General features: G+C 39.0%; 1 long non-coding RNA gene across 1 annotated transcript in view; it reads left to right on the forward strand.

Annotated features, from left to right (window-relative positions):
* Positions 1-754: 754 nt before the first annotated feature.
* The window catches only part of LOC143656122 (uncharacterized), a 35,718-nt gene continuing 9,680 nt past the window's right edge, over positions 755-26,792 (forward strand). The window contains exon 1 of the long non-coding RNA XR_013162402.1: positions 755-6,726. This is a non-coding gene — a long non-coding RNA (uncharacterized LOC143656122). The remainder of the gene's footprint in view (positions 6,727-26,792) is intronic.

Raw genomic sequence — 26,792 nt, forward strand, 5'->3', positions numbered from 1 at the left:
ATTTGTGTGGTTCATATTGTCCTTGAGTTCCCTGATACCCTGTTCAAATTTTTCCATTCTTTTCCCGATAGTTTCTGTTTGTTTTTGGAATTCAGATGTTCCATCCTCCAAATCACTAATTCTATCTTCTGTCTCTTTGAATCTATCATTGTAGGTATCCATTGTTTTTTCTATCTTTTCTACTTTGTCCTTCACTTCCATAAGTTCTGTGATTTGTTTTTTCAGTTTTTCTATTTCTTCTTTATGTTCAGCCCATGTCTTCTTCATGTCCTCCCTCAATTTATCGATTTCGTTTTTGAAGAGGTTTTCCATTTCTACGAAGAGGTTCGTATATTCAGCATTAGTTGTCTCAGCTCCTGTATCTTATTTGAACTATTGGTTTGTTCCTTTGACTGGGCCATATTTTCAATTATTTGAGCGTGATCCGTTATCTTCTGTTGGTGTCTGCGCATTTAGACAGATTTCCCTGGGTATTGGATCCAAAAGTTTGGAAGATTTTTCTGTGAAATCTCTGGGTTCTGTTTTTCTTATCCTGCCCAGTAGGTGGCGCTCGTGGCACACGTTTGTCTGCAGGTCCCACCAGTAAAAGGTGCTGTGGGACTTTTAACTTTGGAAAACTCTCGCCGTCCGGGAGGTTCGCTAGCCGAAGCGGCTTGGAAGGGTTCGAGCCGGCCCGGGGTCCGAATGCGGGGAGGGTTGCTGGCTGCCGCAGCCCGGGAAAGCGCCCATCTGAATTTCCTAGTCGCCCGGGTGACAAGCGTGGCGGGAGGGCGCCAGCGGCAGCGGCCCGCCCGGGAGAGTGCATGTTCCCGGGGAGTCACGGGTTTGGAAGGGGCCTCCCCCACCCGTCACCGTTCTCCGCGGCCTGGGGATTTCCAATCCAATTCTCTCAGTTGGTCCGGGGGGCCGCGCGTGGTGTGGGCACCAGCCGCCGCGGTTTCAGGGGACCGCCTCTCCAATTCTCCCAGCCGGCCCGGGAAGGGGGAAGGGAGTGACTCCAGCCACTTGCCGCCCCGCCCGGTGAAGCCCGCGCGCCTCGGCGATCTCACCCGAGCGGCTTCTCTCAGCCAGCCAGCCGTTCCAGGATGGGGTACGCTGTCTTTTTTATCTCTGTTGTGGCTTTGGGCGCTGTTCTGTATCGTTTCTACTCCCCTAGTAGCTGTCCTGGAGAAGAAACTAAGATCCGCGCGTCTTACTAAGCCGCCATCTTCTCCGGAAGTCTCCTGAGTACACATTTTATAGTTTAGTCAGCCTTCTTCCTCTTTATGCCCCACTTTCCTTTTTCTGGAAGGTGCCCCTCTTTAACAGGTACAAGAGATAAAATGTAAAATTCAATATGGAACGTTTCTGGAAAATTTATTAAGTATTTCTGAATTGACAGTGTGGGAGCCAGCCCGTCGCTTTAGAAAATGAATCCCTGAGCCGTCAGCTCCTGCTGCAGTCAGGCCTGTAGGCCAGCAGGTGACTGAAGCTGGATTTTCCCTGGGGCAGGGCCAGCACTGGAGGGAGACTTTTTTTCACTCTGTACTGACTGGTACAATTTGCCCTTTTGCTTCCTCAGTATTTCACTTATTTTTAAAATCTGAAACACAACATTTTAAAGCCTGCCAATTTTAACAAAGATTATCTTGAGTTTTATGTGCTCTTTCAGTATGTCTTTCAAGTTTTAAACATATATATGAAAAATAAATGCCTCCTTTTCACAAGTGGCCAGTGTTTAAAACTATTAAACACTTAGATGGCTGTGATGTTTACTCATATCTCTAGGTCCAGAACCTGGAGTGGGGCATATGATGTGTTCAGAAAATGTTGCCTGAATAATTTGGCATAGTGACACAGTATTTCAATTCATTATAAGACTTATGATTTTTTTGCACCTGTAATCTAAAAAGTAGAAAAGGAATTAAACTAAAAATATTTTAACAAAAATGAAATGCTCTCAATTATTATGTCCAAACTAGTAGCTTCACCCAGTTTTCCACAGTAAACATGTTATACCCCTTGCTCTAATGATACTGATTTATGGTTCTCTAGATGCGCCTTAATGTCTCAGAGACCTGAGTCTCTACCTACAGTCCTTTTCATCCACCTGGAATGCCCCGCCCTGGCCTGTGTGTTCTGCAGTCTTCTAGTCATTCTTCAAGACCCTGCAAGAGGTCTCTTCCATAAGACCCACCTGAGCACAGGTATCCAACCTTGCTCTGGTTACTCCGGGACTTGTTACTGCATTTCTCTCACTGAATCTGAGTAATGAATGTAGACAACTGAACGTCCACTTGGTCTGTGGGTTCTTCATTCCACAAAGTAAATCTCCAGAATTGTTTACATGTGGCTTTACCTCATCAGTAGTGAGATTGTTTGCTCTGAGTAATTTTTGAGCCTTAGTTCTCGATCCCTTATCACTGACTGAAGCATAAATTGTGGCTTGTTCTTCTGAAAGCAGAGAAATTTTAGATACAGGATTTATTGACTTTGAAAGACAATGGCCTGTGAATTCCTGAATTTTTTCTTCTACTAAATCTCATTATTTCCCATTATACATTTTTCTTTCAAGAGCAAACGATTTTTCTGAAGTTTTGATGGGGAGGTAAATGTAACTTTCAGACATGCTGAAATGACTTAGATTTGAGAGGTTCTTGTTCTCAGAGAGGTTATCTGATCACCTTAAGAACCCAAGAGGCTTTATGCACAACTCATTTTTTTAAACAAAAAAAAATTTAATTTGGGGGTACCTAATTATACAAAAAGGTGAACTACCTATTACACATTTTTCTCCCCAAAGACAAATTATTTTAATAATTTTCTTTATTTAAGGGATGCCCCATTTTCCACAGCTAACCTTTTCTGTGGGAAGGTAGCCCTAAGGAAAACAAAAGAGGCATTTGTCCCGTGATGCTAAATAACAGTAGGAGAACAGGAGAGCTCCCCAGAGTCAAGGCAAACACTGCACACCCAGCTCACCTCAGCAGCCTTCTTGGGAATGGTTTTTAGCAGTTTTCAGACTGATGATTTCCTTACCTTTGTCCTCTTCATCATCACTGTCAAGGTCCTAGTGAGGAGCACTTGTCCGCTGCTGGTTCTGTTTCTCCTGCAGGTGGATTGAATGAGACTCCTGGTGAGCAGAAGCCCTTAAATGTTCCTTCTGTAAGAAAGCCCATAACCAATCTAATAAGTGAAAATATCTAAACTCCTTTTGTACCCACTTGAACCTACTTTTACCATAAAACATGTAAATGCTTATTAGCCCAGAATAACATCTCTTTCATGTGTCTTCAGTGTATGGTCTTCTCCATATTACAACTCTGTTACCACACAGTGAATTGCGTTTTTTGTGGGGTTTTTTTTTTAGTTTTAAGTCATAAAGATAGTGTAAGAATGCAGAGGCAGAAGTGATCCCTCACAGTCAGTTGGCCCAGTCAGAATTAGCAAAGGCACGTGTGTCCTTGGGAATGCACCGTCTTCTCTGTGGCCTGTCAAAGCCTGGTTGAAGCTGCCAGCCCTGAGAAACCTTATCTACACCCAGTGGGCACCTGAATTGACTCCCGGTGCAGTGAAAAGCTGTTTTTGTTCATCCCTGAGCCAAATACACCTGACTCGTCCAGGCACCACTAAACCACCATGGTTCCCAGATATTCCTGTCCAGGCCTCTCGACCTCAAGACCTCCCCACAGCTCCTGACGGCAGAGAATGGAGAGGTTGTCAAAGGCAAGGGTCCTTGAGCTCCAAAGTCAAGTCTTCAGTTCCTTAAAGCTGTCTGGCAGTCAGCATGTTGATGTTCACAAAGCAGGGCCAGTGTCTGACAAGTAGAAATGTTTTGCTGACCTTCATATATCACTTTCTACCTGGCTAACACAGTTTTATACTATCAGTTTTGTTTTTAAAATCATTGGCTTTCCTCTGCAACCTCATAAATTAGAAGGAGAGCACCTAGGCAAAGATCACTGACATCACTGTGGTTAATCACAGGCTTAGATGATTACCTGGATCCCCAATAGCTACAAGAAATAAAATGGCAATGGCAATAAGAAATGGTGAAATAATATCCTGGAAAACCTGGTTCTTATCACTCAAGGAATCTGTTGATACAGCTTGGCAAGCAAACACTCATTTCTGTTGGTTGGCATTCAGGATCATGACTGGCCATTGATAAGTGTTTTAGTTGGCTAAAGCTGCCAGACTGCAACACACCAGAGATGGATTGGCTTTTAATAAAGGGGGGATTTATTTAGTTAAAAGCTTATAGTTCTTTAGAGGAAAGGCAGGTAACTTTCATCTGAGTTTCTCTCTTACACAGGAAGGCACAGGGTGATCTCTGCTGACCTTCTCTCCTGGCTTCTGGGTTCCCACAGCTCTCACTGGGGTGATTCTGCATCTCCAAAGGTCTGGGCTGAGCTGTGAGTAGTGAAATGAGATATGCTGAGCTGTTTGGGCTGTGCTGCATTGAGCTCTCTCATTTAAGCATCCAGCCAATTAAATTAAACATCATTCATTGCAGGAGGCATGCCCCTTAGCCAACCAAAGATGCAATGAGTGATAGATGAGTTGCACATGCCAATGACTCAGGTCTACAGCAACAGAACTAGGCACCATCACCTGGCAAAGTTGACACCTGAACCTAAGTACCACAGTAAGATTCTAATTTTCTCTGTCTTTGAGCATCTATCAGCAAGTGGCAGAGTCATCTTTCTATGTGTGGCACTGTCTGTAGAATGGGGTCTGCCAGGAAATGGACCAAAACGACTCTGACTGTTTACTCACAACATTGGAGGGTGTAGTGGGTTGCTTAGTGTCCCCCTGAAAATTCAGGTCCACCCAGAACCTTAGAATGTGACCTTATTTGAAAATGGAGCCTGCAGATATAATCAAATTAAGATAAGGTCATACTGGTGTGTTAAGTCCATAATTAAAAGTATTGGCAAAGTCCCTGAGGGATGGGAATAAAAATATGAAACTTCACCACTGGGGAAACCCCTGACTGTCAAACATTAAGGAGTTCCAAGTCAATTGGCCAAGCCCTTGCTCTTGTGAAGCTCATTTATGTAGCAGAAAAGCTAAGCCTACCTATAGTTATGCCAAGAGTTACTTTCAGGGGACCTCTTTTGTTGCTCTGTTGTGGTCTCTCTCTTTGAGCCCAACTCTGCAAGTAAAATCATTACCCTCCCCTCTACGTGGGACATGACATCCATGGATGAAAGTCTCCCTGGCAACGTGGGATATGACTCCCAGGGATGAGCCTGGTGCTGGCACAGTGGAATCAACAATGCTTTCCTGACCAAAAGGGGAAAAAGAACTACCAAAATAAGGTTATCGCTGGAGGAGAGAGTTCAAACAGAGTTGAGAGGCTACTCTGGAGGCTATGCTTAGGCAAGCTCTTTACCATGGTTTGCCAAACCCCAACCAAAACCATTCCTGCCAACCCTAAAGAAAACCTAGGGCTCTATCTGAAATTCTACCAAGGTTCCATGCACTACGATTACTTTCCAGAAACCTACAAGATCCATTCCTATGCCAGATAAGTCCTGAAACCCAAAGGGTCCAGCCTCTCGAAGATATCAACTAGTTCCATTCCCCTACCCCATATTATCAACAGCCCTTTCCAACATGAAAAAGTTAGAATGGGCATAGCCCAAATACCTGTAAAGACTGGGAGAAAAATCAAAGGTGATTGTGGAGTTATACAGAGAAAGTAGGGTTTAACAATGAGAATGATTGCTGAATCATTATATTGATATTTCTTTTAGTCTCCAGCATCTTGAAGCAGCTAGAAGGAAAAACAAAAAATTGTGGAACTATAGCCCATACCAAACTCTAAAATCTATTCTATAACTAGTTGTTTCAGTATGCTTTGATATTTATGGCTTTTTTGAATATATGTTATTTTTCACAACTTAAAAAAAAGATAAAGTCATACTAGATTAGGGTATGGCTCTAAATTCTCTGCCTTTCTCAGAGAAAGGAGATAAGGATTTAACAGCCGACAGGGAGAAACCTGTGTAGAGACTGAAGCAGAAATTGGAGTGACACAGCCACAAGGCATAAAATACCAAGGACTGCTGATAGACACCAGAAAGTAGGAAGAGATTAATAGAGCTTTCAGGAGCATAGTCCAGCTGACACCTTGATTATGGGCCTCTGGCATTCAAAATTGAGAGAACAGATTTCTGTTGCTTTTAAGCCACCAACTTTGTGGTAATTTGTTACAGCATTCCTAGAAACTGATACAGAGCCACTCGTATCAGTTTGGACAATGATACACATTGTCCACAGCATCTGAAGCTTCTTTGTTCTCTGGCTCACCAAGGATTTTCTCTCTCTGACCCACATGCTGAGGAATCAAGTGGACGTGAAAAGGAAGGAAGGGGAAGCAGGTAGCAAGGTCCTGGGCTTTTACAAAGACTAATGCTGACTACAATCACGGAAAGAGAAGGAATGTGAATCTCAGTTCCACAAAATGTGGCGCCTATTATTTGAGAACCATAGGTGAGTCCCTCCATGTGAATAAAGTTTGAAGGAAGGTCACACAAGGAGGCTGGTCATAGTGGCAGGAGGGGCCTCATGACAAGATGGGACAAAAACAGCCAGAACAGGAGGTCCTGGAACAGAAGGAAAGGCATTCTAGACTGAAGGAAGGCAGATTTGAAGTATGTCAGAGGGAAGAAAGGATGATCCTAGGGAGAGAGTTTCTGTGTGATACCAGCTATAGATACCAGCTATAGAGAGATGGAGGTAAGGAAAGGAATTGTGCTTGATAACCATATTTTATCTCATGTCGGGCCAAGGGACCATGAAACAAAGCAAGCCATACAAAGTCTTATTTTTTAGGATGCCATTCTAGAAGGTATGTGTGGTGGTTTGAAGCTGTGTGTACCCCAGAAAAACATGTTCTTTAACTTAATCCATACCTGGGGGGTGTGAACCCATCGTAAGTGGGACCTTTTGATGAGGTTACATCAGTTAAGGAGTGGCCTTCCCAACCCAATCAGGATGGCCCTTAATCCTATTACTGGAGTCCTTTATAAACAGAAGAAATAAAGACAGAAAGCCACAAGAAGCAAGAAAGGAAGGTTAACTGAACCTGAAAAGACAAGACAGGCAACACCACCATATGCCTTGTGTGCTGGTTTGAAAGGATGTATGTACCCTAGAAAAGCCATGTTTTAATCCTAATCTCACTTTGTAAAGCAGTCATTTCTTCTCATCCCTATTCAGTATTTACTATGTTTGAAACTGTAATTAGATTATCTCCCTGGAGATGTGATTTAATCAAGAGTGGTTGTTAAACTGGATTAGGTGAAGGCATGTCTCCACCCATTTAAGTGGATCTTGACTAGTTTACTGGAATCCGATAAAAGAGGAAACATTTTGGAGAATGGGAGAGCAGAGAAGAATGACATAGCTACAAGAAGCAGAGAGTCCACCAGCCAGCAACCTTTGGAGATGAAGAAGGAAACGCCTCCCAGCGAGCTTCATGAAATAGGAAGCCAGGAGAGAAAGCTAGCAGATGATGCCATGTTCGCCATGTCCCTTCCAGCCGAGAGAGAAACCCGGACTGTGTTTGCCACGTGCCTTCCCACTTGAGAGAGAAACCTTGAACTTCATCGGTCTTCTTGAACCAAGGTATCTTTCTCTGGGTGCCTTTGATTGGACATTTCTTTAGACTTGCTTTAATTGGGACATTTTCTCGGCCTTAGAACTGTAAACTCGCAACTTATTAAATTCCCCTTTTAAAAGCCATTCCATTTCTGGTATATTACATTCTGGCAGCCAGCAGACTAGGACACCTTGTTATGTGGCAGGGGAGCCCAGGACCAAGGGCCCCCAGGAGCCAGACCCAGAACACCACAGTCTTCGGAGAGAAAGCATCAACCTTGATGATGACGTGATTTGGACTTCTAGTCTCAAAACCATGAGCCAATAAGTTCCCACTGCTTAAGCCAACTGATTGGGTGGTATTTGCTTTAGCAACGAGGAAACTAAAATAGCATTCTTAAGTAGCTGAGCAGCATGACTGCTCTGGCACTCGGTACCTTTCACGAATTATTTGACTTAGTTGATAGACAGTCCCTGTGAGGAAGGTGTTATTACCTCCATTTTAAGGTCACAAAGACAGAAGTGAAACAGAACCTTGGAGCTATGTTCTAGTCTTTGAAAGAAAATCACAGATTCTTATTGAGACATAACTGACACACCAGAATATTCACAGATTTTAAGTATACAATTCAATGATCTTAGTAGATTTCCAAAGTTGTGCAGCCATCACCACAATTTAATTTTAGAGCAATTCCATCACACTAAAAAGAACTCTTGTGCCCACTGTTAGTCTCTGAACAGTCCCACTTGTTAAGGAAAGCTGAATCCTAACCAGCAGCATTGTGCCCCTCAAAGGGAAGGTGTCAGGAAGGAGCAGAGTCTTGCAGAGGCCAGAGAAGGGCCCGCAGCACATGGCACCCAGCCGCACCCTCTCCCTCAGCTGCCCTGAGCATTCCTGTCTGTCTGGGGCCAGGCCATGGCGTCCCTGCTGGGTCAGGTTGCAGCAGCCTCAAAAACTGCAGCCTGTCACACCAGCTAAATCTTTCCCTTTCCTCCAGTGCATGTACACCAACAGCATTCTCATCACCAGTTCACTTCCCAGGTAACTTTTACTAAAGGGAAAGGACAAGGCTGATGAGCAGAAATAGGTATTCCAGGTGTATTGCCAGGTGCATTGATCAGTGTGAATTAATACGTTGGTCTTCTGATCTATTGTTCAGCTTCACATGAGTTTTGATAGCATGAACTGGCTCCCTGAGAAATAACAACTTGTATTTGAAAATATTTGTATTTTGAAATATATTAGAAAAACATATTTGTATTTGAAAAAATAGAATTGGGAAGAGACCATGGTCCTTGGTGAGCTGTACCTGTGAAATTACATTTGTCAGGAGAGCCGGGCATTTTGTATAACATCTCCATCTTAAAGATGGCTCTTTAAGATCAAATGATGATAGGTTGATATCAATGATTATCTGAAGGTGAGTTTGGATTTAAAGACAGCTTGTCCCTGTAGACCAGTATCTTCCCTTATAAACAAGTGATTGTAATTGCCCTGCAGTGGGACTTTGTAGACATCAAACACGTCATTGCCTAAATGCAGGGACAATGCTGAAAACAGGAAATAGTTTGGTTATTAGGGTGGACACTTAACGAGTCTTGGAGCTTCTCTTATGCCATGTTAGCTTTACTTAAAATGCTAAGGAACTGCGGTATCCTTCATATTGAATTCATAAGAGAAAAATAAATTAAAATATTGTAAATAATTAACCTATCTCCCTTCAGAGTTAAAAGGAGATAAAACCCATCCTCATTTCTTGGGATATAATTGGTAATTTTCCCAGTTTCTACCACTTTATTAGAAAATAGAAAAAAAAATTCAAGAATATTAATGTATAATGCCTGCTGTCTCACACAAACAGGGATGCTAACCCTAGTCTCCCACCTTAACAAAGCAGATCCCATGGAGCTGATCATATCTTGGGTTGATTTCTAATGTCTCCCACCAGTCCAGCTGTCTGACCCCAGCCCTGTTTGTTCTCTTGGTTTCCTAGGTAATGCCAAGGGCCTCAATTTTGTCAATTCTTTAATGAAAGAGGACCCCAAAATAAGGTCATACACCTAAAACTTCACTCACTCCAGGCCTCCCTCTGGGTATTTCAATACTCTTGGGGCATTTTGTGCTCACCTTCTGTCTGACCACTTGGCTAGTTGAGCACTGCTTTCTTCAATTTTATTTCCTTTTTTATCCCGGTATATCCTTCATCATATGGTATTTTCTACCTGATTCAAAGCAAAAAGGTACTAGAAAACCAACTAAACCAACTATGCATTCTTTTTCTTTATTTGATTTATAATTATGACAAAAATTGATAAATAGTGACAGAAAAGCTTACTAAAAAATAGCAGATTAGGAAACAGTGAAACCCTCCTGCTATAAATACCCAGACACATTGGATAACTAACTGCACATTTTTATTTAAATCTTAGTTCTGAGTCCCAGCTCATAACAGTGGAAGCAGAAGCTAAATATGATGGAGGCTGGCGATGTTAGGTTCATTACAAGTTGTAAAGGAGAGAAGATGAGGCTTTTGGTCCACTGGAGATTGGAGTCTAGAACCTCTGCCTATTTCAGGGCTATGAACCTCATAAAAGAAGGACTAAATGTCCATTAGCAGGTGATGCAAGGAAGCTCCGGGCATGAAATAGTTTTTTTTTAAAGAGAGATGAACAATTAACTCATTAACACAAATTAAAACCCCAAACCTCTTTTAAGTTCAAATTTACCCCAAATTTTAGGGTAAATTTTGTGACTGGGGAATTCAAAGTCACAGAAGCAGCATCAAAATTCATGCTTCTCAGTACTACCACTGGGGCCCATGGCAGAAGATAACATAAACCCCACTGAAGAAGACAGCTTCCCTTTGTAACACTGGTAGTGCTTTGCCCTCCCAGGCCTTATAGATGAAGGCCTAATGGAAGGGCCATTGTTTGTGCATAAGTTGAATATCCATAAAAAGCGTGAGATATTTCTTCTCGAATGAAGGTAACCACTTGTTGGTGCTTTAATTTGGTCATTTTTATAGACTTTCTTTAATTGGGACATGGCCTTAGAACTGTGAACTTGCAACTTAATAAATACTCCCTTTTAAAAGCCATTCTAGTTCTGATACATTGCATTCTGGCAGTTAGGAAACTAGAACACTCATCAAGTACTTTCTCATCTTCAAAGTCATATTCATAATACTGAGGCAAAAGGCCTATAAATTATTTATTTTTTCAATGTCATATTAACCATATTTCATGATGAGTATGATTAATGTTATAAAATAATCATCTCTACAACATACCCTGAAGTGTTAAAAAATCAAAGTGAATACTTGAAGAATGTATGCAAATTACTATACTTGCTTGAAATTTGTTTTTAAAACATGTTTCCTGAAATAAAATCCGACTGTGACTAAAAATTCAAAATCTTCTTTGGTTTGGTGAGATATATCTTCTAAAGTATAGGTGACAGATGATCCATCCTTCCATTTATATATTTTTTAAAACATGTTTACTTGCACAAGAGCTTGCAAGCATTCTCCTTAATGAATAATACCCATCAGCACTCACTGTCTTTTCTAGAGTTACAAAGGCTTTTGCACTGAACATTTTCAATTTCTCTAGAAAACTTTCTCACTCCCATTTTCTGATTTTCGCCTCTGCTTAAGTGAAAAATACCTTCATCAGTTGTTGATGTCTGTTAATTCATAAGAAAAAGCCTAAATGCTAGAAGAATTATTAGCATTAAAACTCACTCTTACCCGTAATTCATCATTTTTCTACCACAGCATAACCTAAACTTATTTTTTTCAGTTACATAAGGAATCTTTCATTTTGTGATTAGCCAACTCATGATAAATAAAGAAAATAATTATATTCCACATATTTTTATTCAATATCTTGAAAAGAACTTGAATCTGTCTCCCTACTTGGGTTCTATGCTGAGAAATTTAGGTAGTTTAATAAAATGCAATTCATTTCCTAAATCAGAGTTGATATTGGAAATTTCTACTTCTATTCTGGTTTCAGAAATGGCTCTTCCTCCTGCTGGTCCTGAAGCACTCTGTATTCATCCTAGGAGAGAAATTAGAATTTGAAGGGACATTGGAAATGTCCTAATTTTATTCCTGTACTATGCTGATGCTGGTTGCCAGAAAGTAAATTTAGACACTATTTTAGGAATCAAGCAGTGAGCAACACCTCCACAGCCTCTCCTTAAAACCTCACTTCCCCTGAAAATAAGAAAAACATCATGAAAAACAAGATGTTAGCCTACAATACTAGAAAAATTCCTTATTTTGTAGACATATGTGAACTTATGTCAACATAGCACACACTTCTTGGCACAGGTTTGAAAGAGAAAAGCCTTTAAAACAAAGGTTCTCAAATTATGAGTTCTCACACTCCAATCACCAGAATTTGGCATCCACCTCATTCTAAGAAGTTGCTTATATGCTCTCTTATATCCAGGAATTCCTAATATAGCTAAGAAAGTCACCCATTTATCAGATATTTCAGACCACTATTCTGATTATCCTGTCCTCTTTCACCATGAGACCCATCAGCCTATGGAACTTTTTTCTTAACTTGGAATAATGGGACAGGTTGAGATTAGTGGTTATACTTACCACAGGCTGTCCAGGATCAGTCCAATCACTCTCTAAATATATGTAGATATCTATATCTCCAAACAAATCCATGGTCCCACAATGGTCTTCAATGTTGAGGGAAACTTTACAGTATTAATTTATCTAAATTAAAGTTATTCACACAGTTAGTTCTGAGCTTCAACATATTTCAACATATTTCCAAGGTTCACAGATCATATCTCCACTAAACCAATCTCAATCAGCTTCCTGAGCCTGGCCCTCAAAAGCCTGACAAGAGTGTCTATAGAGAGGAAAGGAGGCTAATTGGTAAAAGGCAAGTTGCTGTAGCAGCCAGCTTTTAAAATGGTCCCCTATGATCCCATAAATACCACCTGGTATTTATGCCCTTGTGTCTTCCCTTCCCACATTGTATCAGGATTGGACTATATGATCAATAGAATACAAGCTTACTTCCAAAGCTAGGCTACAAAAGATAGTGTGGTTTTCTGTCTTGTTCTTTCTCTTTTGCATCACTTGCTCTGGGGAAGCCAGCTGCCATGTGGAATATATTTATGCCACCTATGAAGAGACCCATTAGGGGAGGCGCTGAGTTGGCCTACCAAGAGCCACGTGAGTGAGCCACTTCAACAGAAGGTCCTCCATCTCCAGTCAAGCCTTTTGATAGTGCAGTCTCAGCCAACACCTTGATTGCAGCCTCATGAGAGACCTTGACCCAGAACCATCCAGCAAAGCCATTTATGAATTCCTGACCCTCAGAAACTGTGTTATATAATAAATGTTTGTTGTTTTAAGCTGCTAAGTTTTGGGTAATTTGTTATGCAGCAATAGATAACTAATATATTTACCTAGGAGACCTTTCTCCCTTCCTTCCCTGCATCACAGTTCTCCCTTTCCCTTCATTCCCCAATAGATTAAATGGCCTCCCATAGTCTCCAAGATATTCACAGTTGAGGTTTGAGCTCTCTACACAGGTCTGTCTTCCACATAAGAGTATACACTTCAAAATTGCAGGTCCATATCTACTCATGCACCTTTATCTCAGGCCAGAACTTCAATTACGTGTAGGCAAAAGTAATCTATAATGCCAATATACCCTAAAAGACAGTAACAATGACCCAGGCAAGAACCTGACATGGAGAAAGCAAGGTAAACCATCTACAGATGTTAAAGACTTGTTGCTCATTCAATCAAAGATTACCCCTTCTTAGTGTGAAGAGGTCAGAATGGGGATCAAAGTTTGGGAGAAGGATCAAAGGAGATGGAGGAGTTATAACAGAGAAAAGAGTATTTAACAAGTGAGTTAGGACTGCTGAATCACTATCATGGTATTTCTTTTAGCCTCTGGTGTTTTGGAGAAGCTAGAAGGAAAAATCTAAAATAGTGGAATGGTAATCCACAACAAACTCTGAAATCTGTTCTGAACCTACTTGTTGAAATGTACTTTTGAAAATTATGACTTTTTCTATCTTCTTTGTACATATGTTATACTTCACAATAAAAACATTAAAAAATAAATAATAAACTGCCACTATCAGTATGAAGAACAGTACAAGGACTTCAACTTTGTTTTGAATTATCAACTTCTTTAGCTATAGCATTGCTTGACATTTATTTGTACTTGACTGTCATCAGTTTGTGAATATAAGTGTGGTCCCAGGTCCTTCAATATTCCCAGTGTCATGATAGCTTTCTCCCTTGCCATTCATCTTCTCAAAGATGTATATTTTTATATCCCTATTGTATTAGTTTGCTAATGCTGCTGGAATGCAATATACCAGAAGTGGAATGGCTTTTAAAAAGGGAATTTAGGGAGTTACAAGTTTACAGTTCTAGTGCTGAGAAAATTCCAAACTAAGGCATCCACAAGAGGTTACCTTCATTCAAGAAAGGCTGATGCCATCCAGAACACCTTTGTCAGCTGGGAAAACATGTGGCTGGCATCTGCTGGCCCTTTTCTCCTGGACTCTGTTGCTTTCAGCCTCTGTTTCCCATGGGGTTTCCTCATTTGGCATCTGTGGCCTTCACTTAGCTCCTCTGGGACCCAACTCTGGGTTCTGGCTTGTTTAGCATTTCATGGGAACACACATGGCCATGTCTGCCAGACCTTGCACCTACAAACATCTGGGTGCCATGTTGGCTCTCTGTCAGCTCTGAAGCAACTGTTCTCTAAGCATCTGCATTTGCTCTTTCTCTAAAATGTTTCCCCTTTAAAGGACTCTGGTAAACTAATCAAGAACTACCTTGAATAGGTAGAGTTACATCTCCATCAATCAAAATGCCACACCAACAATTGGGCACACCACATCTGTGTGGAGATAATCTAATCAGAGGTTTCTGCCCTATAGTATTGAATCAATATTAAAAGAAACAGCTGCCCCCAAAAGATTGGATCAGGATTAAAACAGGCCTTTTCTGGGGTTTATATTAGTTTCAAACTAACACAAATATAATAAAAGGTCTAAAGAGTTTCCCTTAAATCCCACTATTGAGTTTTCTCAACTACATGTAGTATTCCTGTGACGTAGTCTTTTCTTCATTTTACACACTGGAAAACCCCAAAGTTAAATTGGTTCATTAAACTGTCCAAAGTCTGACCGGAATGGAAGGAGCAAATACCTCATCTGACTCCAAAGTTTATTCATGTAATCATGCTTATAGACTGAGAGATGCTCAAACTCTCTCCACCATTTCAGCAGTTCCTCTAAATGTCCACTTTGACTATGTGAAAATAATGCTGCTTCTGGTTATGCTTAATATTTTTGTTAACATCAATGAAACAGTAACAGGCTAACTTAATAGCTTATAAAAAGAGTAAAATCCCATCCCAGACCTGACACATAGCCTAGGTCATAAAATAAAAAAGAAAATTCCAGATACAGACAGGTTCCCTGGGTTGTGATAGCTATACATACTTAATAAATAATCTAACAAATTAACACACAGCAGCTTGTGATATTTTCTTTAGAGAAATTTTACTAGTGTTCTTCAGAATATCTTAAGAATTCTGTAAAAATGTTATGAACCTTCCCTAAATTGCTGGCTTTTTAAAAATGATGCATCCAGACTCATTGATGGAATGATGTCACCAAAAATAGTGATGTAGGAAACTTCAATGCTCTCTCTGTTCCTCCACAAAATAACTAGCAGGTTGGCAAAACTATCAGAATCAACTTTTGCTGAACTTTAAAATCTAGTCCAAAACTTACAACAACCAGGGGAAAGCTTAAGGAAGAAAGAAGCTGCTGCATTAGGATAAGAGAGCACCATAGCATCTTAAATTGCCTACCTACCAGCCCTCGCTGCCCAGGTTGGCAGGAACCATGAAGATGGCAGCCTTGTCTCCTAGGCAGATTTCTAGTGCCAGAGAGCAATAAAGACCTTATCTCTAAAAACTGTGATTGTAGGTTTCTATCTGTCTGGTGACACCCTCGAGAACTGGCACAAAGGCTTGCCTTTGTTTTGCCTCAGCATTCCCAGAGCTGGGGCAGCTTCTTAAGTAACTTTTGCCAAAAGGATATAAAGGCAAAAGGATTGGCTGCAGCAGCCTAGGACAAGTCTGGACAAGCAAAAGACAAACCAGAAAGCCTTTACGAAAGAGGTTGAGAAAGAAATACGTGGGGGAGAAAAGGCTTTTAAAAGTTCCTGCATATACCAGGACATCAAAAAGACCATGCCCAGGGATGGACATATGCTCAGAAAACACTTGAAAGGACCATGAGCTTTCATCTCTGGATGACTTTGTCTCCACACAATCCAGAAGTGAAGGCTAAGGCTAAGTTGTAAACAGCCGGGCTCATCACTGACGTGCCTCCAAAGAAAGCCACTACACAAACACTGGGAGAGTACTTTTTTTTTTTTTTTTAATTCCTTTCTTGGCTTCGCACATTTTGGGAATTGTTAAAACACTAGCTGGCAATTAATCTAAGAGAACACAGACTTCAAAGGCCACACAGAAAGAATACAGACTTCACAAAAATAATTTAAGAGACTAAATACAAGAAACGAATCCCATTTACAATCGCAACTAAAAGAATAAAATACCTAGGAATAAATTTAACCAAAGAGACAAAAAACCTATATAAAGAAAACTACAAAAAACTGCTAAAAGAAATCACAGAAGACCTAAATAGATGGAAGGGCATACCGTGTTCATGGATTGGAAGACTAAATATAATTAAGATGTCAATCCTACCTAAACTGATCTACAGATTCAATGCAATACCAATCAAAAACCCAACAACTTATTTTTCAGAATTAGAAAAACCAATAAGTAAATTTATCTGGAAGGGCAGGTTGCCCCGAATTGCTAAAAACATCTTGAGGAAAAAAAACGAAGCTGGAGGTCTCACACTGCCGGACTTTAAGGCATATTATGAAGCCACAGTGGTCAAAACAGCATGGTATTGGCATAAAGATAGATATATTGACCAATGGAATCGAATAGAGTGCTCAGATATAGACCCTCTCATCTATGGACATTTGATCTTTGATAAGGCAGTCAAGTCAACTCACCTGGGACAGAACAGTCTCTTCAATAAATGGTGCCTAGAGAACTGGATATCCATATGCAAAAGAATGAAAGAACACCCATCTCTCACACCCTATACAAAAGTTAACTCAAAATGGATCAAAGATCTAAACATTAGGTCTAAGACCATAAAACAGTTAGAAGAAAATGTAGGGAGATATCTTATGAATCTTACAACTGGAGGCGGTTTTATGGACCTTAAACCTAAAGCAAGAGCACTGAAGAAAGAAAGAAAGAAATGGGAGCTCCTCAAAATTAAACACTTTTGTGCATCAAAGAACTTCATCAAGAAAGTAGAAAGACAGCCTACACAATGGGAGATAATATTTGGAAATGACATATCAGATAAAGGTCTAGTATACAGAATATATAGAGATTGTTCAACTCAACAACAAAAAGACAGCCAACCCAATTACAAAATGGGAAAAAGACTTGAACAGACACCTACCAGAAGAGGAAATACGGATGGCCAAGAGGCACATGAAGAGATGCTCAATGTCCCTGGCCATTAGAGAAATGCAAATCAAAACCACAATGAGATATCATCTCACACCCACCAGAATGGCCATTATCAACAAAACAGAAAATGACAAGTGCTGGAGAGGATGCGGAGAAAGAGGCACACTTATCCACTGTTGGTGGGAATGTCAAATGGTGCAACCACTGTGGAAGGCAGTTTGGCGGTTCCTCAAAAAGCTGAATATAGAATTGCCATACGACCCAGCAATACCATTGCTAGGTATCTACTCAAAGGACTTAAGGGCAAAGACACAAACGGACATTTGCACACCAATGTTTATAGCAGCGTTATTTACAATTGCAAAGAGATGGAAACAGCCAAAATCTCCATCAACAGAAGAGTGGCTAAACAAACTGTGGTATATACATACGATGGAATATTATGCAGCTTTAAGACAAGATAAACTTATGAAGCATGTAATAACATGGGTGGACCTAGAGAATATTATGCTGAGTGAGTCCAGCCAAAAACTAAAGGACAAATACTGTATGGTCCCACTGATGTGAACGGACATTCGAGAATAAACTTGGAATATGTCATTGGTAACAGAGTCCAGCAGGTATTAGAAACAGGGTAAGACAATGGGTAATTGAAGCTGAAGGGATACAGACTGTGCAACAGGACTAGATACAAAAACTCAAAAATGGACAGCACAATAATACCTAATTGCAAAGTAATCATGTTAAAACACTGATTGAAGCTGCATCTGAGCTATAGGGTTTTTTTTTGTTTTTTTTGTTTTTGTTTTTGTTTTTGTTTTTTTTTACTATTATTACTACTTTTATTTCTTTTCTCTATATTAACATTTAATATCTTTTTCTGTTGTGTTGCTAGTTCCTCTAAACCAAGGCAAATGTACTAAGAAACGCTGATCATGCATCTATGTGATGATGTTAAGAATTACTGAGTGCATATGTAGAATGGTATGATTTCTAAATGTTGTGTTAATTTCTTTTTTTTTCTTTCCATTAATAAAAAAAAAGAGACTAAATAAACAAACAGCAATAAAACAACAACAACCTACAAAAAGCAACAAAACCAAAGCCTGTAGAAGGAGAAGAATCTGACTCCCAAAGTTGCCATATTAAAAATTTTCCAGTTTTCAACAAAAAAAATTATAAGGCATGAAAAGAAACAAGAAAATATAGGCCATTCCCAGGAGGGAAAAACAGAAATCAATAGAAATTGCCCCTGGAAAATATCAGACATTTGACTAACTAGAGAAAGATTTTAAGTCAATCTATTAAATATGATCAAGGAGGTAAAGAAAACAGTGAACAAAGAACTAAGGGAATACAGTAGAATGATGTCTCACTAATGGAAAACATTAATAAATACATAGAAATTATAAAACAGAACCACATAGAAACCCTGGAACTGAAAAGTAAAATAACTGAAATGTAAAATTGACTACAAACTGGCTATCTATATGCAAAGTAACACCATATACAAAAATTAACTCAAATAAATCAAAGACCTAAATATAAGAGTCAGAGCTTCAAAACTTCTAGAAGAAAGTATAGGGAAGAGAGTTCAGGACCTTGTATTAGGCAGTGGTTTCTTAGACTTTATAGCAAAAGCACTGATAATGAAAGAAAAAATTAGATGAATAGGTTCTCATCAACATTATAAACTTTTGTGTCTCAAAGGATTTTATCATGAAAGTTTTACTTACACAATGGAAGAATAGATTTGAAAGTCACATATTTGAAAAAGGTTTACTACCCAGAATTTATTTTAAGAATCCTAAAACTCAACAACAAAAATACAAACAATACAATTTTAAAAATGGGCAAAAAACTTGAAAAGACATTTCTCCCGAGAAGATAAATAGCCAAAAGGACATGAAAAGATGTTCAACATCATTAGCCACTAGGGAAATGCAAATTAAAACCATGATGAGATACCATTTCACACACACTAGAATGGCTACTTTCTGCAAACTTTCATTTTTTTATGAAAACCAACTTTCATTTTTTTATGAAAACCAACAAGTGTTGGAGAGGACATAGAGAAATAAGAATACTCATTTGTTGTTTGTGAGAATGTAAAATGGTGCAGCCATTGTGGAAAAGAGAGGCTCTCTGTCTCTAAGCATCTGTGGGTCCCTTCTTAGCTTCTCCAGGGCAAACCCTCGAGTTTATTTCATTTTTTGTTTGTTTGTTTATCTAGTCTTAATTTCTTAGCTTAGCATTTCCAAATGGTTGTGTCTGGTTTCATCTCTCTGCTCTCTGTGTCGGCTCCGGCTCTCTCGCGCTCTATGAGCTCTTCATCCTGCTTTCCCTACTGGCTTATTTAAAATAGTAAATAAAATATTAATACTTCATTTAATATATAAATTTATCTATTTATATATTAAATAAAATATTATTTTTAAGTGAAATTAGATAAAAATGATCTTGGTTTATAGATTATATATCTTGAAAGTATAATTTTGTTGAGCTGGAAGTATATATATAAACAAAGAAGACAGGGTAGGAAGATTCCATTAATAAGGCACACAATTACTTATCTTTAAGCTACTTATATGAATGGTTATGGCATTTTAAATCTACATGGATTCATCTTAGGTTTGTATATAATTAAAGAGGTTGTTTTTTTATTATTCTAGTTTGTTAGTTAGGGTGTGCATGTTTTTTCTAACCTTTCTAAATAATATTTTAGAACAATTCTACTTTTTTGGAGATGAAAGGGAGAGTCAGTTTTGCTTTGAAATTGTTTTTCATTTAAAAATGTTATCTTTTGTTCTTTGATTTCTTATTCAAAGATGATAATTTAGTGGGTTAACCAGTCCAAACGCACTGATTTATTTTTTAAAAGGGACTTAAATTTGTGTACATTTTCTTTGGTTTCGTTTGGCACAAATTAATTTGTCTACTTAGTTAGATATTTGCTCAATAAATAAGTATAATCTAAAAAAAAAAAAAAAAAAAAAAAAGAGGGAACATCCCCAGATAAACAAAAGCCAAAGAAATTCATCTCCATAAGACCTGCCCTACAAGCAGTGCTAAAGGGAGTCCCTCAGATGAAAGGAAAGGCCACCAGGTCAAAGCAGCATTAAGAAATAAAGACTTTGGGTAAAAGTAACCATATGCGTAATTGTAAATTTGTAAAATGCCATATTATTATAGTCTATTTTTGTATGTAACTCCACTTTTTACTTCTTACAGGTTCTAAAATGCAAATGCATAAAAAGTATTGATAAATCTATGGTTTTGGACACAATGTATGAAGATAAATTTGTAACAAGTACTACAAAAAGGTGGGGGGATAGAAGGGTATAGGAACATAGTTTGTAAATGCTATTTGTGATAGTCAGGTTCATGTGTCAACTTGGTCAAGTGGCAGTGCCCAATTATCTGGTCAGGAAAGCACTGGCCTGTCTGTTGTTATGAGGACATTTCATGGATTTAAATCATGGCCATGATGGCCGCATCCACAGCTGACTGCATTTGCATTTGCAATCAGCTAAGGGGAGTGTCTTCTGCAATGAATGATGCTTAATTTAATCACCAGAAGACTTTTAAGGAGGATTTAGAAGAGATAATCACTCTTCCTGCTTCAGCCAGCTAGCCTCTCCTGAGAGCTGAGGACCTTCATTGGAGCTGCCCGCTTGCAGCCTGCCCTATAGATCTTGGACTCTTACATCCCACAGTTGCATGAGACACTTTTATACATTTTATATTTGCAGATATCTCCTGCTAATTCTGTTTCTCTAGAGAACCCTAGCTAATACACAATTGAATTTAAGTTAGTATCAAAACAACATTAAAGAAGAAAAACTAAGTTTGAGGACATATACTATCCGATTTCAAAACTTACTACAAAGAGGCAGTAATCACAACAGTGTGGTACTGTCATAAGTATAGCCACTAGATCAGTGGAATAGGACTGTGAGTCCAGAAGTAAACTCATAAACTATGGCCAACTGATTTTTCAACAAGAAGAAAAGATTCAGTGGAGAAAAGAATCTTTTCTTCAACAAATAGTGTTGGGAGAATGCCCACATGCAAAGCAATGAAGTTGGACCCCTATCTCATACAATATACAAAATTAACTCAAAATGGATCAAAGACCTAAATGAAAGAGCTACGACTATAAAACCCAAAAGAAAACATTGAGAGAAATTTTATAACCTTAGATTTGGCAATGGTTTCTTAGATGTAACACCAAAAGCATAACAACAACAAAAATAAACTGGACTTCATTTAAATTAAATTACTTTGGGCATCAAAGGGTACTATCAGGAAGTGAAAAGACAACTTACTGAATGGGAAAAAAATATTTGCGAATCATATATCTGATTAGGGTCAAGTACCCAGAATATATAAAGAATTCCTACTACTCAACAAACAAACCAATTTTAAAACTGGGAAAGGTCTCAAACAGCCATTTCCCTAAAGAAGATAAACAAATGATCCAAAAGCATGCAAACAGATGCTCAACATCACTAGTCAGTAGGGAAATGCAAATCAAAACCCACAATGAGGTACCATTTCACACCTACTAGGATGGCTATAATTAAAAAAAAAAAAAAAAACGGAAAATAACAAGTTGTGCCGGTTTGACAGGATTTATGTACCCTAGAAGAGCCATGTTTTAATACTAATCAATCTTGTGGAAGCAACAGTTTCTTCTAATCCCTATTCAGTACTATAGGTTGGAAACTTGATTAGGTTATCAATGTGACTCAGTCAATTGTGGGTATTAAACTTGATTAGGTGGAGATGTGTCTCCACCCATTCCAGGTGGGTCTTGATTACTTTACTGGAATCCTTTAAAAGAGGAAGTATTTTTGGAAAAGTCTTGAGATTCTGAGAGAGCCGAGAAGGACGACAGAACACCACAGAACCACGAAGCAGAGAGTCCACCAAGTCAGTGACTTTTGGAGATGAAGAAGGAAAATGCCTCCCAGGGAGCTTCATGAAACAAGAGGCCTGGAGAAAAAGCCAGCAGATGCTGCTGTGTTCACCATGTGCCTTTCCAGCTGAGGGAGAAACACTGAACATCACTGGCCTTCTTGAACCACGGTATCTTTCCCTGGATGCCTTAGATTGGACATTTCTACAGACTTGTTTTAATTAGGACATTTTCTTGGCCTTAGAACTGTAAACTAGCACTAAATTCCCCCTTTTAAAAGCTGTTCTGTTTCTGGTATAGTACATTCCACAGCTAGCAAACTAGAACACAAGTATTGGTGAGGATGTGGAGAAAGAGGAACTTTCATATATTGCCGGTGGGAATGCATAATGGTTTAGATACTGTGGAAAATAGTTTGGTGGCTCCTCAAAAAGTTAACATAGAATTACCATATGTCCCAGCAATCCTACTCCTAGATATTTACCCAAAAGAATTAAAAACAAGTATTTAGACAAATACTTTTGAAAGAATGTTCATAGCAACATTATTCACAATAGACTAAAGGTAGAAACAGCCAAAATGTTCATTAACAGATGAATGGATAAACTGTAGTATGTCTGCACAATAGAATGTTATTCAGTTAGAAAAAGGAATGAAATGCAACATGGATGAACTTCAAAATATCATGCTAATTAAAAGAAGATGGATACACAAGGTCACATATTGTATGATTCCATTTATATGAACTATCCAGAATAGATAAATCCACAGAGACAGAATGCAGATTAGTGGTTTCCAGGGCCTGGCTTAAGGGAGGTTTAGAGAGTGACTGTTTGATGGGTATGGTCTTTCCCTTCTGGGTAATAACCAGATTTTAGAAATAGAGGTGATGATTTCACAACATCATAAATGTACTAAATGTCACTGAATTGTACATTTCAAAATGGTTAATTTCATATTATGTAAATTTCACCTAAATTAAAAAAATAATTTATAAAATCATGTATCCTTTAAGCAAGACTAAGTGATATAAAAGATAGTTGTCCTGTGGAATCTAGAGCCAGGATTAACATGTATGCAATACTTTGAACATGAAAAGCTATCATTACTTACGGGCTATTTTCCCCATTAATGTGTGTGAGTAAATAGGTTTCATGTAGCAATAGTGGTTTATAGCTAAATGCATGACTTGTACCATTTTAAAAAGTTTAAGTAACATCACAAGCAGTGTGGACAACCAAAGCTGAGCCCCCAGTCTTGGGGGTTGTTCATATGAAACTTAACCCCACAAAGGATAGGTCAAGTCTACTTAAAATTTATGCCTAAGAGTCACCCTCAAGAGAGTTTCTTTTGTTGCTCAGATGTGGCCTCTCTCTCCAGCCAATACAACAAGCAATCTCATCACCCTCCCCCCTGTCTACGTGGGACATGACTCCTAGGGATGTGGACCTTCCTGGCAGTGTGGGACAGAAATCCCAGAATGAGCTGAGATTCAGCATCAATGGATTGAGAAGAACTCTAGAATGAGCTGAGACCCAGCATCAAGGGATTGAGAAAACCTTCTCAACCAAAAGGGGGAAGAGTGAAATGAGACAAATTAAGTGTCAGTGGCTGAGGTATTCTAAACAGAGGCGAGAGGTTGTCCTGGAGATTATTCTTATGCATTAAGTAGATATCATCTTGTTATTCAGGATGTAATGGAGAGGCTGGAGGGAACTACCTGAAAATGTAGAGCTGTGTTCCAGTAGCTATGTTTCTCGAGGATGATTGAATAATGATATAGCTAGCTGTCACCATGTGACTGTGTGATTGTGAAAACCTTGTCTCTGATGCTCCTTTTATCTACCTTGTCAAGAAACGAGAACATATGGAATAAAAATAAATATTAGGAGGAACAAATGTTAAAATAAATTTAGTTTGAAATGCTAGTGATAAATGAAAGTGAGGGGTAAGGGATATAGTATATATAATCTTTTTTTTCTGTTATTGTTTTATTTCTTTTTCTGTTGTCTTTTTATTTCTTTTTCTGAACTGATGCAAATGTTCTAAGAAATGATGAATATGCAACTATGTGATGATATTGAGAATTACCGTATATGTAGAACAGAAAAAAAAAAAAGTTTAAGTAACAGGCATTTCCTGCAGTGGAGTTAGGCTCTTTTCCCTTCTTTTTTTTTTTTTTAATTCCCCTCAGATTGTCACAAGGTAAGATGGAATGTAGCTTTGATTGTATTTGAAGCTCCTTACCAAAGACATCTGTTAGCAGCCAGAACTTCCTGCTTGTCCTGAGCAGCAAAGCAGGAAAAGTACCAAAAATGAAAAGGTGCTTTCCAGCACCTTAAAATGATGCTGCTCAGGACAAGACCAACACTGAATGTGTCTGCACTGTGAGGAGAATGTTCCCAGAAGCCTAATGTGCCAGTTTGGAAATATGTACCCCAGAAAAGCCATGTTTTAAGCTTAATCCAATCTTTGGGGGGCAGCTGTTTCTCTTAATCCTGATTCAGAACTGTAGGTTGGAAAATTTTTTTTTTTGGTGGGGTGCATGGTCTGGAATCAAATCTGGGTCTCCCATGCAGAAGGTGAACATTCTACCATTGAACCACCTGTGCACCCTTAGGCTGGAAATTTTTTATTAGATTATCTCCACAGAGCTGTGATGTACCCAGCTGTGGGCATGATCCTTTGATTAAATGGAGATGTGACTCCACCCATTTCAGGTGGATCTTCATTAGTCTACTGGAATCCTTTAAAAGAGGAAACATCTTGAAGAGCATTAGAAATGACAGAGCAGACACAAACTTCAGAGCAGAGCCTACAGAAATGATAAGCTTCACAGCCAACAGAGAGAGAGCAGATAAAGATGCTTGGAGAGCAGAAACTTCAGAGAACAGAGACACAGATTTTTAGAGAGGCTTGGAGCCAGCATACATCACTATGAGATATTAAGCAAGCCACAATCTGGAGACAGCCAAGGGAAACGAAGAGATGAAAGCCAGCCCCAGAGAGGCAAAGTAAGGAACCCCCACAGGAACAGAGGCTGAAAGCAACGGAGCCCAGAAGCAAGGGACCAGCAGATGCCAGCCACATGACTACTCAGCTGGCAGATGTGTTCCAGATCCGTCCATCACCTTTCTTGAGTGAAGGTAACCTCTTGTTGGTGCATTAATTTGGACACTTTCACTTCATTAGAACTGTAAACTTATTAAATTCCCCTTTATAAAAGCCGTCCCATTTCTGGTAAACTGCATTCTGGCAACTCTCAAACTAAGATACCTAACATGCATATTTTATTCACATTCACATTTTTAAGTATTAAATCATTTAACGTAGTATGTCATTTCATTCCACTTGTGTTTCTTGGGTGTTTTCTTTAAATATTTGCAGAGTTGCTGCCCATTTCTTGAGCCATGAGTACTACAATCATTCTAATTCTCAATATGAGTAGACTTCTTCAATTACAAATTTAATTTATAATTTAATAAAATAAATTTTATAATAAAATAAATTGAATTTGCAGTATTTATTTGTGGCAGTGCTTCAGAAGCCTTCCTCCAGAGGGCTTGCCCACTCTTCAATCAAGGGACTCTGAGCATGGGAACATTTTTGTCTGGAAACTGGATGAGAGGGAGTCTGTACATTGAGGAGACAAGTCAGGATTTTGGCCATCAGATTTGGAGTTTTCCTATTATTTACACCAAGGAGCAATGATATCCATAGGAATGAAATAGCTGCCTGTCTATTTCATTCCTAGGGATATCATGAACAATTTAGTCACCATCAAAAATTTCTGTGGGACAAAACATTCTGAACAAACAGAAACTTTATGCCAGTTTTCATAGCAGCATTATTCACAATGGCCAAAAGGTGAAAACAACCCACATCTATCACTAGATAAGTGGGTAAACAACATGAATATACATATAATGGAGTCATTCAGCCATGAAAAGGAATGGAGGCCTACTACATGCTACAATGTGGATGAAACTTGAAAACATTATGCTCAGTGAAGTAAGCCAGACGTGAAATATCTGGAACAGGAAAAATAATACAGTCAGATAGTAGAACACAGGTTATCAGGCGTTCAGGAGAAAGGGGGAACGGGGTTATTATTTAATGGATACAGAGTTTCTGTTTATGATGATGAAAAAGATTTGAAAAGAGATTGTGGTAACAGTTGTATGATACTGTGAATGTAATTAAGGCCCCTTAATTGTACACTTAAAAATGGTTAAAATGGCATATTTTGTCACATATATTTTAACACAATAAAAGAAATAAAACTCAAATATTCTGATCACTACTGCATCTTTACTGCCCTTTTTGGCATGGCAGTTAAACAGTGCCACTTGCCCTCTACTATTCTTGGTTCTCATCACACCCAAGTCTTTGGTAACACTTCCCCTCATACCTGCCTATGGCTTTTGAGGGATGCAGGTCCTCCCCTCAATGCCTTATTTCTCTCCCCCTCATTCTCTCCCCTCATTTCTCAATGCCTTAGTGAAAAGAGTAGCCTCTTGGTCCTCTCAGAGGATGTGGCTGGGGAGAGATGGTATGGCAGTTACACACACAATACATCTACTTCTAAGTCTTCGGAGTCCCTCCTCCACATAGTGCTAAGGCTTTGGCAGGTCAACTTCATTAAACATAAACCACAATTGAGTCTAAGTTTTAGTCAACAATCTAAATAAGCTGT

The sequence above is a fragment of the Tamandua tetradactyla genome, chromosome 14 (genome assembly GCF_023851605.1).
Source record: "Tamandua tetradactyla isolate mTamTet1 chromosome 14, mTamTet1.pri, whole genome shotgun sequence".
Taxonomy (NCBI): domain Eukaryota; kingdom Metazoa; phylum Chordata; class Mammalia; order Pilosa; family Myrmecophagidae; genus Tamandua; species Tamandua tetradactyla.